At 41.0% G+C, this 13603-nt stretch overlaps 1 protein-coding gene across 1 annotated transcript in view; it reads left to right on the forward strand.

The window, feature by feature from the left end:
* Positions 1-13293: 13293 nt before the first annotated feature.
* Positions 13294-13603, forward strand: part of col13a1 (collagen, type XIII, alpha 1) — a 52754-nt gene continuing 52444 nt past the window's right edge. The window contains exon 1 of the mRNA XM_072677959.1: positions 13294-13297. The gene's annotated coding sequence lies outside the window, so the exon portion shown is untranslated. The remainder of the gene's footprint in view (positions 13298-13603) is intronic.

Raw genomic sequence — 13603 nt, forward strand, 5'->3', positions numbered from 1 at the left:
TGGTAACAGACCACATAAATCCCAGCTATAGCAATTCAGTTCTTTGACCGGTGTATTTATAATCAGTTATTCTTTGAATAATGCCCATGTCTTTTGAATTCATTGTTTTTGTGATGTCACAAAAACCAACTTATTTGCACATTTCCCACTTTTATAGAGCATGTCTAAATCCATGTTTTACATCTACAAATATCTTCACATACATACTCATTGTAGCATTGCTATGTTACTGTTTATTTCTTAAATGCTCAGAGAGGGTGGAAGACCCTCTGATATTGAGGGTGGATATTGTCGCTGTCCAATGAAAAACATGTATCTCCAAAATAGTGACTTTACGGGAGAAGGCAAAAATGTTCTTAACTCTGAATGGAAGTCAATGTAAAATAAGATCTTATTCCAAGTAATTTAGAGCATTTCAGTTGGTCTATTCATCCAGATTTATTTACACAGGGTACAGAGCAACTACCGGGTCCAAAGATGGAGAAAACTAAAAACAGACAAAAATGGAGATTTACTGTACAGTACAGTACAGTACAGTACTTTATCCCCTCGCTCATGTTAGGCAAAATGTTTTGTCCTAGACTACTTTTTGAATGAGACAAAGTATACAGAAACCAATCCGAACAAAGATCTTTTACATAATATAAAGGCATCCCAGAAGAGTGAAAGGCATGTATTCTCATAGTTTAAGAAAAAGAAAAAATGTTAACATGTTTATTGCATAGCAGTCTAATAGACGCAGTAATTAAAACCGTCTGTCTCATTTTAGGGGATAACAGAATACACCTGTTTTTGGAACATAAATCCACACAAACATTGTAACTGGACCTCAGGGAGAAAAATAAAGCTAAAGAAAAATGTAGAATATGTCCCCTTTAACACCTCTTTAACACCTGCACAGACCCACACTCAAAGTAATCCCTACACTCAAAGATTCAATTGAATTTATTTTAATTTGTAAAGAATGTCCACATTAATAAAATACATTACTTCATATAATGTAACATGTACCACTTCAAAAAGTATGCTTTTGTTGTCCTCACACTTTAAATCACTTCATTGTATACTCTAATTTATCATACTTGAAATTATATAGCCTACATAACAGTTCCATAGTTGTTTTTGAAAAACTGTATTTGTCGTTATATGTTATATGGAGTATTTTCTTATTTATTTATGTTCACCTTCAGTAAATTAGAACCTGAATGAGGCAAAGCAGGTCCGGCTCATCACCTTTGTCCCTCAGCACCCTGGTAATTTGTGGCCTGTTGAAAATGCTTGGCTGTGGTTCATGGGTGTACATGCCACCGGAGTGGAAGGGACTCAAGAGACATGGAATAAACAAGCACTGCACTTTTCCAATTCCCTACCAGAGCTCTGCAGAAACACAGGCACACACACATGCGCACATATGCACACACACGCCCTGAGGTCATACATAATGCAATTTGACTGTCTGTGGCCTAGCCACCTATATGAAGTCTTAGTCCAGTAGTCTAAACATTGCTCTCTTTGTTTGACTGGGTTTGGAGGGGGTGGATGGTTGTGTGGGTATTTGTCTTCACGGTTGACGCATCAACCTTGGTCCTTTTTCGTGTGATTAGTGGCGTGTGTTAAGAGGGATTTCCCGACACGTGAGGCCTCAAGGATGGATTGGGGAGGACACCACTGAGTGATGCTGGAGGGTCGTACGCATGAGCAGATTAGATTGCTGTCCCACATCTCACCTGCATTGTGTGTGTGAGGTAAAGGCTGCATGGGAGCAGTGCTGGGATTTGGTGGAAAGTTCTGCTTGGACGATCAGAGGGTCCAGGCTGAAAAATAGAGGACGATTTGCACGGGGGCCCACATTGTTCAGAGCATAACCATCTAGCAACAGATGGTTGCTGAGCCAATGGGGTTTGAAGACACACACATTTTCATTGCTATATTTAAGGGCTTTGAGACATACACTGTAGACCTAAAGCATTGAAGCAAGCAGTGTTTTTTTTAGGTTAAAAAACATAGTTAAATGAATTTGAATGGGAAAATCTGGAAGTCACTAGGAGTAACACACATTAGGAATCATACAGATAAATATGTACATATGTATATATATATATATATATATATATATATATATATATACACACACACACACACACACAGACACGCACTATTTCATCTCTGTATATATATTTGTGTATTTTATTTTTTTTGCTTATATTTCTATATTTTCATATTTTTATATTTTATTCTTTAACTTAAATGTAACTTGTTCTATTTTTATTTTCTTCATTTTTATTTTATTTTTCTTTTGCACTTTTGCACTTAAGTTAAGGTTTAGTTAAGTTTAAATGTAGATTTTTATTGTATAGCTTGATGTGGGCAGACACAAGTCGTTTTGTAACAATAAAAACTTTACTGTCTGGAATCTCTTCAAATACATACATTATACATATTGCTTTTTACAAAGTTAGATTTGCTTCCCAATGTTCCTTCAGTGTGTAGTTTTTTTTGGATATCAAATTCAGCTAAAGGAATATTTATTAGTATAAATAGTATTTTGAGAGATTGTTTGCAAAAACCTAATTGTTATCAAGAATGAATGTTTGGCCAGACACTTAAGGGGATATAGTTTTGACTATTGACTATTCTGAAAGTGCCAAATATCTTTCAGTCATTCTAAAATTTTGAACCCAGATTTACACCCAGTTGGAGCATTTTCTGCATTCTGCTGTTTAAGAAAACCCCCTTTCAGCAGATGTAGCCAGGCCTGAGGCTGTGGAGGCCTGAAGTCTGCTCTCTCAGGCTATGAGAAGCTTATGAGCACAGACAGTGTTTAGCCATTTGACGAGGGGTGAAGCGGGTCATTTGTTTTTCTGTAAAGAGCTTGCTGACTTCCTCCAATACTGAAATGCCTCGAGGGCAGTTGTTTAGCAGTTCTCTCGCTTAGCGTGGGCAATTTGTGCTGCTGAATGTGAGAAAGGCCATATGCTCTGGCCTGAAAAACGCAAACGAGCCAAACAAGGCCTGTTCCTTGTTTATTAATGTTGTGTAATGTTTTTTGAGTGTGTGTAGAGTACCATGAAGCAGTTCCTTTTCCACACTTGAAGTCTCTTGTAATTATTGAGCGTGAAGATCCAGAAATAGCTATTTGATTAATTCTAGCTCAAATGAGCGAGCCATGTAAGAGACTGCATACCCCAAGAAGGAGTGTGAATGAATCTCTTTTTTGAAGTCAATATTTCATGTATAAAATGAATAGTTTTAGATCAAGGAAAGAGCTTGGGTGAAGTTGAGTGGTTTATGCCGCAGCAGAGAGCATGTTTGGATTCCAGGGTTGGGATGGCATATGGTTGTGTAGGGTGATGAGGAGAGGCTGGACACTTTCTGGACTTCAGCATAGACACAGTGCCCCTTCTGTTGTGCTTAGGCAGAAAACAGGGATGAGAAATGGATTACACAGGGAGTTTTATGACAAGACACTTGGAAAGAGTAGAATTCTGAAGTTATGTTTGTGTTGATGGAATGTGTTCTGGGAGTGTGTTCTGGTTTTTGGGAACTTGCTGTGGTCAGTGTGTTTGCTTCCTGCATGCAGGCCACGAATGGAGTGAACCGAGTCGCTCCAAAACACAGCACATTTCACAGCTTCCTCTTGTCGACGTCCCCATGGCAATATAAATCAAACACAGCACACACAGCATCATTTATATATATTTTTTTCAAACCTCTGGATCTGGATCCAAATATATATACCAAGCTGTTGCAGCGCATTCAGATGCCAAACGAAGTGTTGCATTATCGGAACCGAAGTATTTCTTGCTTTGGAAATCCTGCGACTGCTGACTTAAGTCTGAAACAGATATTCAGCGGGTAGGAGTTGATCTGTCTCAGATGGTTTACAGTAGAGTGAGAAGGAAATGACTGATTTTTACTCCATGTTTGAAATGCAACCCCGGCCTGACACTCCCGGCCTAGGACGCTAGCGTTCGTGTCACTGGGGGATTATTTTGGGCTGCAATAGAGAAGGGTGTTGAAAATGTTCTTGCTGCACCCCGGCAACAGGCTCCAGCTAAGGCAGCAAGGGTCGGTGCTCAGAGCAGCAACAGTTTACAAGCAGCTTACGCTCAGTCCACATCTGATTATTTTGGTTGTTGCTTGAGATTTCTCAGACAGATCCCATAGCTGCAGCTGTGGCAAACGTTGGCCATGGAGGCACACTCTTTACCTTTGTGTCAGGGGAATAGAGGAATGCAAGTGTGTCAGTAATACCTTGACTTCTCTGGATGTGGCTCAGTGTTTGAGGCTGGGCCTGTTTCTCTCATCTCGAGAAAAACTGCTGCTTTCATGTGACTTTTCCCCTTTCTACTCCTGTTTGGCTTTTTCGCATAGATGTGTCATCCCTCATGAAGCCTGTGTTTATTTTGATATGCCGTTAGACCGGCTTATGTAAAGACCTGATTGAGAGCAGGCCTCTCTTCGTCATGGACCAGTTGGTGCCCTGTGACCCCAAATGAAGAGATTTAAATGCTTATAAGTGTTTCAAATCTGCAGAAGATTTCGTTTTGAGCTGGATTTCTTTACACTTTCGTTCCATGCGCTCAATTACCTTTGCAGCAAGCATGAAACGGGTTCTGGAAAGAGGCCATAATCAGTGGAACTGAATCTATCGGAGCACATTCCCTCCTCCAAAACAGTAGGCTCACTTTAGATTAAAAGGGAACACAAACTCTTTCACTGAGTAGCCTGATATTTATTACATTTCTCAGCACACAAAACAAGACTCCACTCAATTGCAGTTTAGCAGTGATTAGCCTAGTTCCCTGATCTCTATGATGGCTGTTCATCTGTGCTGAGGTGAAATCTGTTGAATGTATTACTTATCTGCCCACCCTGCTGTGTTTTTAGATAAAGGAGAAAGAGAAAAGGGTGAGGATTATTAGAAAGAGAAGCCCGGTGGAGTAGCTTGCATTATTTCTGCCCTCCTGGCCCCTGAATGTCACAGCATTTCAGCTGTCAGGCCAAGCCGCATCTGAGACGCAGCCGCTGGCTCATCTTTCTCTTCTCAGAGCTGAAGGAACACCTCGGCCTGCATTTCTATCCAAGTGTCGCACCACGAGTCACCGAGTGCGCCCTCTCTCACAGGAGAGAAGGTTAGACTACTGTAAGCCATCCTAAGAAAATGCAAGCCATGCTCACCATAAAATATTTTATACTGTTGGTTAGAGCGCTGTAAGCCATCTCATGAAAATGCAAGCCATGCTCACTGTACACTGTTTTGCAGTATTGGTTAGACCACTGTAAGCAATACTAAAAAACTGCAAGCCACGCTTACTACACACTGTACACATTGCATCATTACTATGTCTCGGCTAAGCTGGTGTCCAAATGTAGGCTAATGGTCGTGTGTTATTGGAACTACCCATTAGGCCTGGATGTTCATTGCAAACCTATTGATAAAAGGGGCCCAGTAAAGATTTTAAGGAGCCTGGTAGCAATGCTGCGTCATGTTTTTGGCCCATGTACACTGGTTTCACCTGCTTTGCCAGAACATTACTAATTGTAAGTCGTCCCTACACTATTTTGCAGTACTGGTTAGACTACTGTAAGCCATCATGAGAATATGCAAGCCTAGCACACTGTACTCCCTAATACAGTATTGCTATCTTGCCAGATCTCTCTTTTCAACTATAATAGAAACACTTGCGAACTAATTATATATTATAAATACATTACACAGGCAATTCTGCCCAGTTACTCTCCATTTGCCCCCTCCCCAGCAGGGCCACTGTGTGGTTCTTTAAACCCTTTTTGTGTCTGTGTGTGATGTTTATTCCAACTGCTCTGTTTTTGCAATCAGTCAGCGGGCAACACTCATTTAAAAGGCACTTTTAACACCAGGCATGGTGTGTGTGTGTGTGTAGAGTGTTTCTGGCTAAACGCCATTGTTCGAATACACATGGTGAAAGCATCAAGGTGCTCCCCGTTTATTTCAGCAATGCCACCGAAACCGGCTCATCAAGCTTCTGTTTGAATATATCCTGGCATGGCAAGATGCTGCCTTTTTCCCCTCAGTAACCCAATAGCAGTAGACACACTTTCACTACGACCCTATCCCATCTCATTTTTGCTCTCAGCCACTCTGTTTAAATGTTGGTGGTTAGGCCCTTAGCATGGTGGTCTTCTGGGACGGCCCCATGTCTGCAGTTTTTCATTTAACCAATGTGACAAAACTCAGTAACAAATTTGTCTGAGACAGGCCTAAGCGGAGACTGATGTCATTTTTGGGTAAAACCACTTTACCCCTACTCAGAGCTTGTTTGAATTACTCCTGAGAAAGTTTAGGCAATAACGTGAGGCAGGATCATAAAGGAGACTAATTGATATTTCCAATACGTTTTTTTCTGCCTGGAAATGACATTTGTCAGCAGTATGGGATATTTTTCCTCCACTGATGGATTGTATTATGTGCTTTCTTTCCTTTTAAGTAGGTATTATTTTACTGGAATACAAGGAGAGATCAGTTTCAAAACAAGAGCACTAATCTTGTCTTTTATCACACTCTTCACACAACTGTCATAGTTAACGCTCCCAAAGGTTAAAGGAGGCCCTACAAACTATGCATCCTGCAATTAGTATTGTCACAGCAGAAGCATAAAACACCCTAAATCTCACTTGCAAGTGTAAGAAAGTCTGTCCAGCAGAAAGTCTGTCGAGATGTTGTTTTAACCTTTTCCAGGCAATCATTTGTCTTTAATAAGTAGTGTGTTTGCTACACTAGAAGTGGTTGGGTTTTCCCTGTTTCTGAGTGTGTATGTATGTGTGTGTGGCTCCTTTTTGTCCCAAACTGCTCTTTCGCCAGATATTTAGGATGAATAATGAATAATAATCTCAGAGCTAACTCGAGAAGCACTTTATTACTAAATACGGTTAAAATATTACTATCGCTGATTAGTCAGCATTTGTCATTTAGGACCTCAAGTAATTATAAATGTAGTTATGAGCAAATGAGAGCTGACATATTATTGTATCCGGTCTAAATTCGTTCAGGTCTTATGTTCCTTTCTGACACCTCTCAGTCATCCTGCTCTTAGGGCTAAGATCCAACTTAACACTGGATAGTTCACACCATAAAGACTGTTTGTTGCTCTCTTACAGTTACATCAAGCATCTGACACTGTGCTAACATCAGCGTGAGGCCACATAAAGTTCTCCTTGTGTGTTTAGGAGAGGTGGTTTAGACTGTCATTGAGCCGGATTCCCTGAAAGTCCTTAACAGAAATCTCAGCATGCTTAAAAATGAAATGGTCAAAAATATTTCGAGTGATCCCAAAGAAAAGACACTGCCGGTTCCCCAAAGGACCTTTCAATTGAGTCGTTTCAACTGAGTTTTCATAGAGCCAAACAAGATCCTTCTATGGCAATGCACCAAATTAACAGTTTTGGACTGTATCACTGTATGGCTCAAATGTGGAACCTCTTTTTTAACAGAGACCCTAAATATAGGGTTTCTTCTATTCTGCACATGCAGTCGTTTATCTCTGTGCCCCTGGCAGTTTGCTGCTTAAGTATAATGCCTTACGCATCTGTGAGATCCCGCAGGTGTTAATGCAATCCTGCTCTTTTCAATCTGCATTTTACTTGTGATAGATAAGCTGACCCGAGGGCCAGTAACCAAGGGTTTTCCTAGAGGGCGTGGATAAAAATTGGGAAGCTATTTCTCTCTGTGGCCCCATTGACATTCCTGTCACTTCAAAGCTCTCACTTTCTGCTAATGAAGTCAAATACTTCTTTTGCTTCCTGGCTTTTCCTTTTGTGTTGGTGATTCATTGAGCAGGACCCAACAAAAGTTCAGAGCAAACAAAAGCTAGCCACGTCAACTGGAGTGAAATGTTGGTGCATTTCAATTCAGCACTGCCATTGAGTGAAGAGGAGACAGGGCAAACGCTCATTAAACCCAGTGCCCCATAGTGAAATCCTGACCACGCTTTTATAGTACATCGTAAGTCAAGGAAATCCAACCTGGAGTTTGAAGCGACACCAGGTCTTTTTCATTGTTTTTTGGGATCTCTGGTACATCCATCCACAGGGCACGAGAGCTGTGATGTGGTGTTTCCATGTCCAGTCATGTCAAAATTGGATTACAGAGTAGCGATAGGTGTTCATATACAGTCTCCAGTGCCTGTTTCTGGACATATCTTAGACCTGCAATTACGGATGGATTTCTCCAGGGCCACATTTCAATTGTTGGCGCCCCAAGCCTTTGATTTAGATGGAGGAACAAAAAAGCCAAAGAAAAGGAGTTATGTGCTGTTCCAGCTCACAAGTCAGCTCAGTGGATTGGAGTAGGAAGCCTTTCTTCTACCCAGACTGGAGGAGCTGTTCACATTTTTAATGTATACTTTTCCCTCCTGAGAGCACTTTGGGAGAATAATAGTAAAGTCAGGTTAATAGTGGCTGTTCTGGCACTAGCACAATGGCGTCTTTGTGGTGATCTCCTGTAAGAGGCCTGCTGTAATTATTTAATCTCAAGCTTAGTGGCTCACTTTTTCAGCTCTAAGGACTATTTGGGAAAATATTTCAGTCTCGACCTCACCACAACTTGGACTGAAAGAGCATAATAGGTGAAGTCCACTTGAACTTCTGAATCTTCAGGTATTCTGGGAAAGCCTACAGTTGACCAGAGATTAAAAGAAAGGGAACAGGCAGAGTTGAATAAGGGGAAAAGTGTACTATAGCTACCAGTAGATCTTACAAAGATGCAGTTACTCTATTACGTAATGTTGGAAATGCTTTGAATGGGAAGAACATCATTCCCTTCATCATTCTTGCTGTTTCCAAGTTGTCTTTTGCCACAGCTGGCTCATGTAGGTTTGCGTCCCTATTTTTCACATTCAGAGTTTTCAGTGCATGATGTCAGTGCAACAGGAGCCAAGACAAAAGGTGAAAAATGGCTTTGCCTGCTGATCCATTCTTGAACTGCGACTGGTGTTTAACAAGGCAACACACAGCAAGGGATGCTCATGAGCAGATCGACTGTCATCAGTGGGCTTATGGTCAGGAACAGAGGCGTTGCCATTTGACCCCGTGTCCAGGCCTTCACTGTGTTTGGAAATGTGGTCATTTCTTGAGGCAAGGCTGCCTGGGAGTGAGCTAGACCTTACTACGGGAGGAGTGAGTGTGATGGACTGTTGGCTTTTCAGGATTTGAGGTTTTTGTGGAGCTATCTAAACCTGATAGGGCCTTTGTTTAAAGTTTATTGAGTCCCTGAGGACAGTAGGAGGTGCGTGGAGAAAGGGTATCTTTTGTTTCAGGCAAGTCAACTAATCTCTTCTGCTTTCTGCAATAGTCACATAACCGTACTTTTATTTGGAGCCTGGGCAAATTTATATCTGACAAGGTTATATATAAGAGTTGTGAAAAGATTTCAATGATTTTTCCAGATTTAATAGCATACCTTTAGAAGGAAAGGGGCAAAAGTTCATTTCTTTTTGCATTTGCTTGATGCACAACCTCAAAAAGGACCAGTTAACGTCTTGTGACCAGTTAACTGTGACCAAAAGGATGTAATGTGATTCCTTACGAGGACAGATGTGGACCTCTGTGGAGACAGAAAGCCTGTGAGTGGACACACACCTTATGCTTCAGTGCAACTGAGGAGTAAAATCAGTACTTTGTGGATCTTCTAATTGGAAGTTGCAGTAGCATCACAGAGTTCTTCCATGCCCTAAACACTGGCCTCAGCGGCCAAGCCAAACGTTTTGCTATTTTGTTCAGGTGCCTGTCTCCTCCTCTGCCGTGACATTCCTGTACTGTGCTTACAGTGCGGAAGGCTGAAAGACGACACATTTGTTCTTAGCTGGTGCCGTGTTTACAGGGGCTATTGGAGGAGATGGGAATCCGAGAGACTGGCCAAGGATAAGGGGAGTGGTGGTGGGAAACGGGCCTTGGGTATTTTTGGGGCATGGAATTCCAGGGGTTATTCCTGGATCTCTAGAGTGGGACTCAGAAGCTCTAGAGATGGCGTCCCACCTGGCCCTGGCCACGTAAAATGTATTATTTAGCAGTAATGTGGCATCTTATAAAGTTATAAATGAAATTAAATTATAAATTAAAATCAATACACCCTTATAACATACTCTTAACAAATTACATTGCTTATATATTACTTATAGTTACTTATATAATATTTTAGTGGTTATTATTGATTATTGAAATGTATTGATTATTGGACACTTTTATATTACAGATTTTAAATTACATAGTTTTTTGTTGTCACACATCAACTATAGTAAAATCACCGTAATTCACGGATTCCGGAATATTGTATTATTAAAAACAATAATTACTTGAATTATTTGTGAAGTTGAAGATACAGCTTATGTAAGACAGTACTGGATTTCTTGAGTTCAGCTCTATAAAGAGAGTCAGGGTGGGAAACTTTGATGTGTTTATGTAAGCATCCAAAGAGTCTCCAGTTCCACCTCACTGTCCTTGCATAAAGAGTAGGCAACAGGTGGTTGTGATATGAGTCTGACCCAAAGTTGGACACAGGGCAGCCTTTGCCGTACTATATCAGTGTCTAATACATCTCTATAAATATTGAACAAATGTAATAAATATTATTTTGCTGTATATGGTGTGTAGGCCACATGTGTCATGTGATTGCCTGTGTAAAATTCTGCATGGAAAGCACTTTAAAGTAGGAGTCCTCTAGACACCAGTGCATGCACTATATTTGAAGGCATTGCTGAATGTGCCTTGGGATAAAAACTGTCTATAGATGTCCCTGACTAGGCTGCTGGGACAGGAAGTGGTGGTGAGCCCAGAATGCGTCAGGCATCTGAGTACACGCTTCCACATGCCTGTGTGTAGGGTTTCACCTTTCATTCCTCCACTCCTCAGACCTCAGTGCTCCAACTCTGCACCAAAATGGCCACTCGCGCCAGCACTTGTGCCGCCACCACGGCCAAGGATTTTTTGGAAGGTTTTGCTGTCTGGATGGCATGAGCCTGTGGTTTAAATGGCCTATGTCCCACATTTTTCTACTTTTCTAGTCTTTAGAATTACACACTTTTTGTTGCTGTACTTTTTAAACATTTTTAAATGGCCTCTGTTGTGATTGGCTGCCTTGTCCCATGTCTTGTTCAAAAAGCAGTCTGAGCAGATATCAGGAAAACTACACAAGACCTGCCTGATGTGTTGGAGGTGTTCTGACCCAGTCATCTAGTCTTTTCAGTTTGTCCCTTGTCAAAGTGGCTCAGATTCTTATGCATGACCATTTGTCCTGCGTTCAACACATCACCTTTAGGAACTGACTGTTCACTTGCTGCCTGATGTATTTGACCACTTTACAGATGGCACTGTAGATGAAGGTAATCAATGTTTTCACTTCACCTGTCAATGATACTATTGGTATGGCTGATCGGTGTAAATACATGTCAGTGAATGAATGAAGCAAAAAATAAAGATTTCTGAACAGATGTTTATAGTGTACCAGCTGTGCAGCGTATTAATGTTGTAAGATTGTAAAGCCTTAGCCTCCAAACCTTTGTGTCTTGTCTTCAGTTTTGTGTGTGTTTCTTTGCAGCTATATCTGTAACCTGTTGCTATGGAGTAACTTTGGAAAAACAGTAGTGTGGCATGGCATTTTTGATCAAGTGGCTGTAATTGGTTAGGCATGCGTGCACGACCGTACATTTCTTGCGTGTGTTGTGTCCACTCCACTCTGACATATTACCACTTTCTGTTCTGAAATTGAGGTTGCTGCCTCAGCAGCAGCTTTGATAAATGTGTGCTCTGATTACTAGAAAAATACAGGCCTCTCAAAACAGGAAAGGAAAGAATAATGCAGGGCCCAGAGGAAAGGTTTGTCACCGGCGTGACCACACCATTACTTATGCTTGCTTTAGTTATTGCATGCGTCTGAATTATGGGCGGTCAGTAGGAGTGTTCTGGGTTCTCCTTACTGGAGGACATTATGCTTGGAGACATCTTTGTCTATGTCTATGTCTGTGGGGTCTAATTTAAAAACAATTCCTGTTCTTTCTCTTATCCATTCTTCTCAATTATTGACCAAAGAGTTTCGGCCCTCAGCCATTTAAGAGTCATGGACTTGCGTCACTTACCATTTTCATGCACTCTTCAACATAAGCAACCTAGAAAGCACTCTAATGTAAGCTGTTCCTTATGGCAGCTCAACAGCTTGATTTGCTTTTGGAAATGTTTTGTTGTATGTCCCAGACTGTTTTGATGGTGCGGTTTGCGCTTGTCCATTTCTCCAGAGGGAGAAGGCTGGAAAAGCCCTGGAGGAGTTGATCTGGATGATTTTATGTGACGCGAGGAAACGATTTGTCACCACTGATTTTCCGGTTTGTCGGTAACAAGACTTAAGATGTCGAAAATACCGACGTCTTAATGTGAGTGTGTACGGTGAGCCTTATCCTCATGAGAGTACAACCACACACTGTTACTACACGCTTCAGATGGTAGAGGGGAAGGTTTTCATTTTGAACAAAACTGGCATGAACAAAACAGCAGATAGGGAAGCTCTATTTTAAATTAATTTTTAATTAAGTGAAGTAACTTTCTTTAAAGGTTTTCATTAAAGTTTAACAGTGACTGTAGATCCATTTAGAAACCTTTATTTGCAGGAAAACAGATACATGCACACAGTACTCTACTATTGTACTCAAGAACACATAACATTGCATATATGTCTTGTTTATGCACATGCAGTATTTGCTCCAGTGTATGGGAGTCTCTTTCACTGAGCTTGTGGGTGGACTCTGTAGCACACTGCCAGGGAGAGCAGCCGGCTCTCTGGAGGTGCACTCAGATCAGCCGTGTGATCTACAACACTATAAACACAGCGCTGAAATTAAACAACTTTATTTATGTACTGAGCTGCCAGAATGACTCACTACAGAAGACCTTTACCTGCCTCTGTGCTCCAGTTTTCCTCTGAGAGCCTTATTATATTGTATACCAAGAGGGAGAGAAAGTGGCTTTGGTGATGCATTGATTTCAGCTGGGATCAATTTGACAGAAACTATAGGCTACCCACAGGGTGTGACCAGACTGCTGTGTGAAAATTCAGGTTCATGCCTTGTTACCTCAAACAAGTTATATACAAAGCCAGGTGACTCAACAGACTCTCAATTATCAGACACTGTTCTACGGATCTTTGTATTTTGACTATGATTAAATAATCAGAAGAAGCTTGGATTATTTAATTATGCAGTATTGTTGTTTGTCTTTTTTCGTCTGACTAATGATCTTTCTTCTTTCTCATTTCTCTGTTGCAGGACCTCCCGTAAGTACAGCAGACCTGTTGCCTTTGCCTTTGGATTGTGGTAAAGTGACATGGATTTTGTGGCAGTTGTGTGTGTGTGTGATTGCAGAAGTGAAACTATAATTTGTGAACCACAGTGTGTGTTTTCTACACTCATGTCATCACACTCATTATGTGACTGCTGTACATACATGCGCGTTCAGATCTGATACTCCTGTACGTCCGCTGCCAGAAAACCCTACCAAACCTTAAAACCTTGAATTGTTAAATGATTTTCTTAAAACTATTGAAATACAGTATGAATCACATTTTATTAACTTTAACTTT

The sequence above is a fragment of the Salminus brasiliensis genome, chromosome 4, assembly GCF_030463535.1.
Source record: "Salminus brasiliensis chromosome 4, fSalBra1.hap2, whole genome shotgun sequence".
Classification (NCBI taxonomy): domain Eukaryota; kingdom Metazoa; phylum Chordata; class Actinopteri; order Characiformes; family Bryconidae; genus Salminus; species Salminus brasiliensis.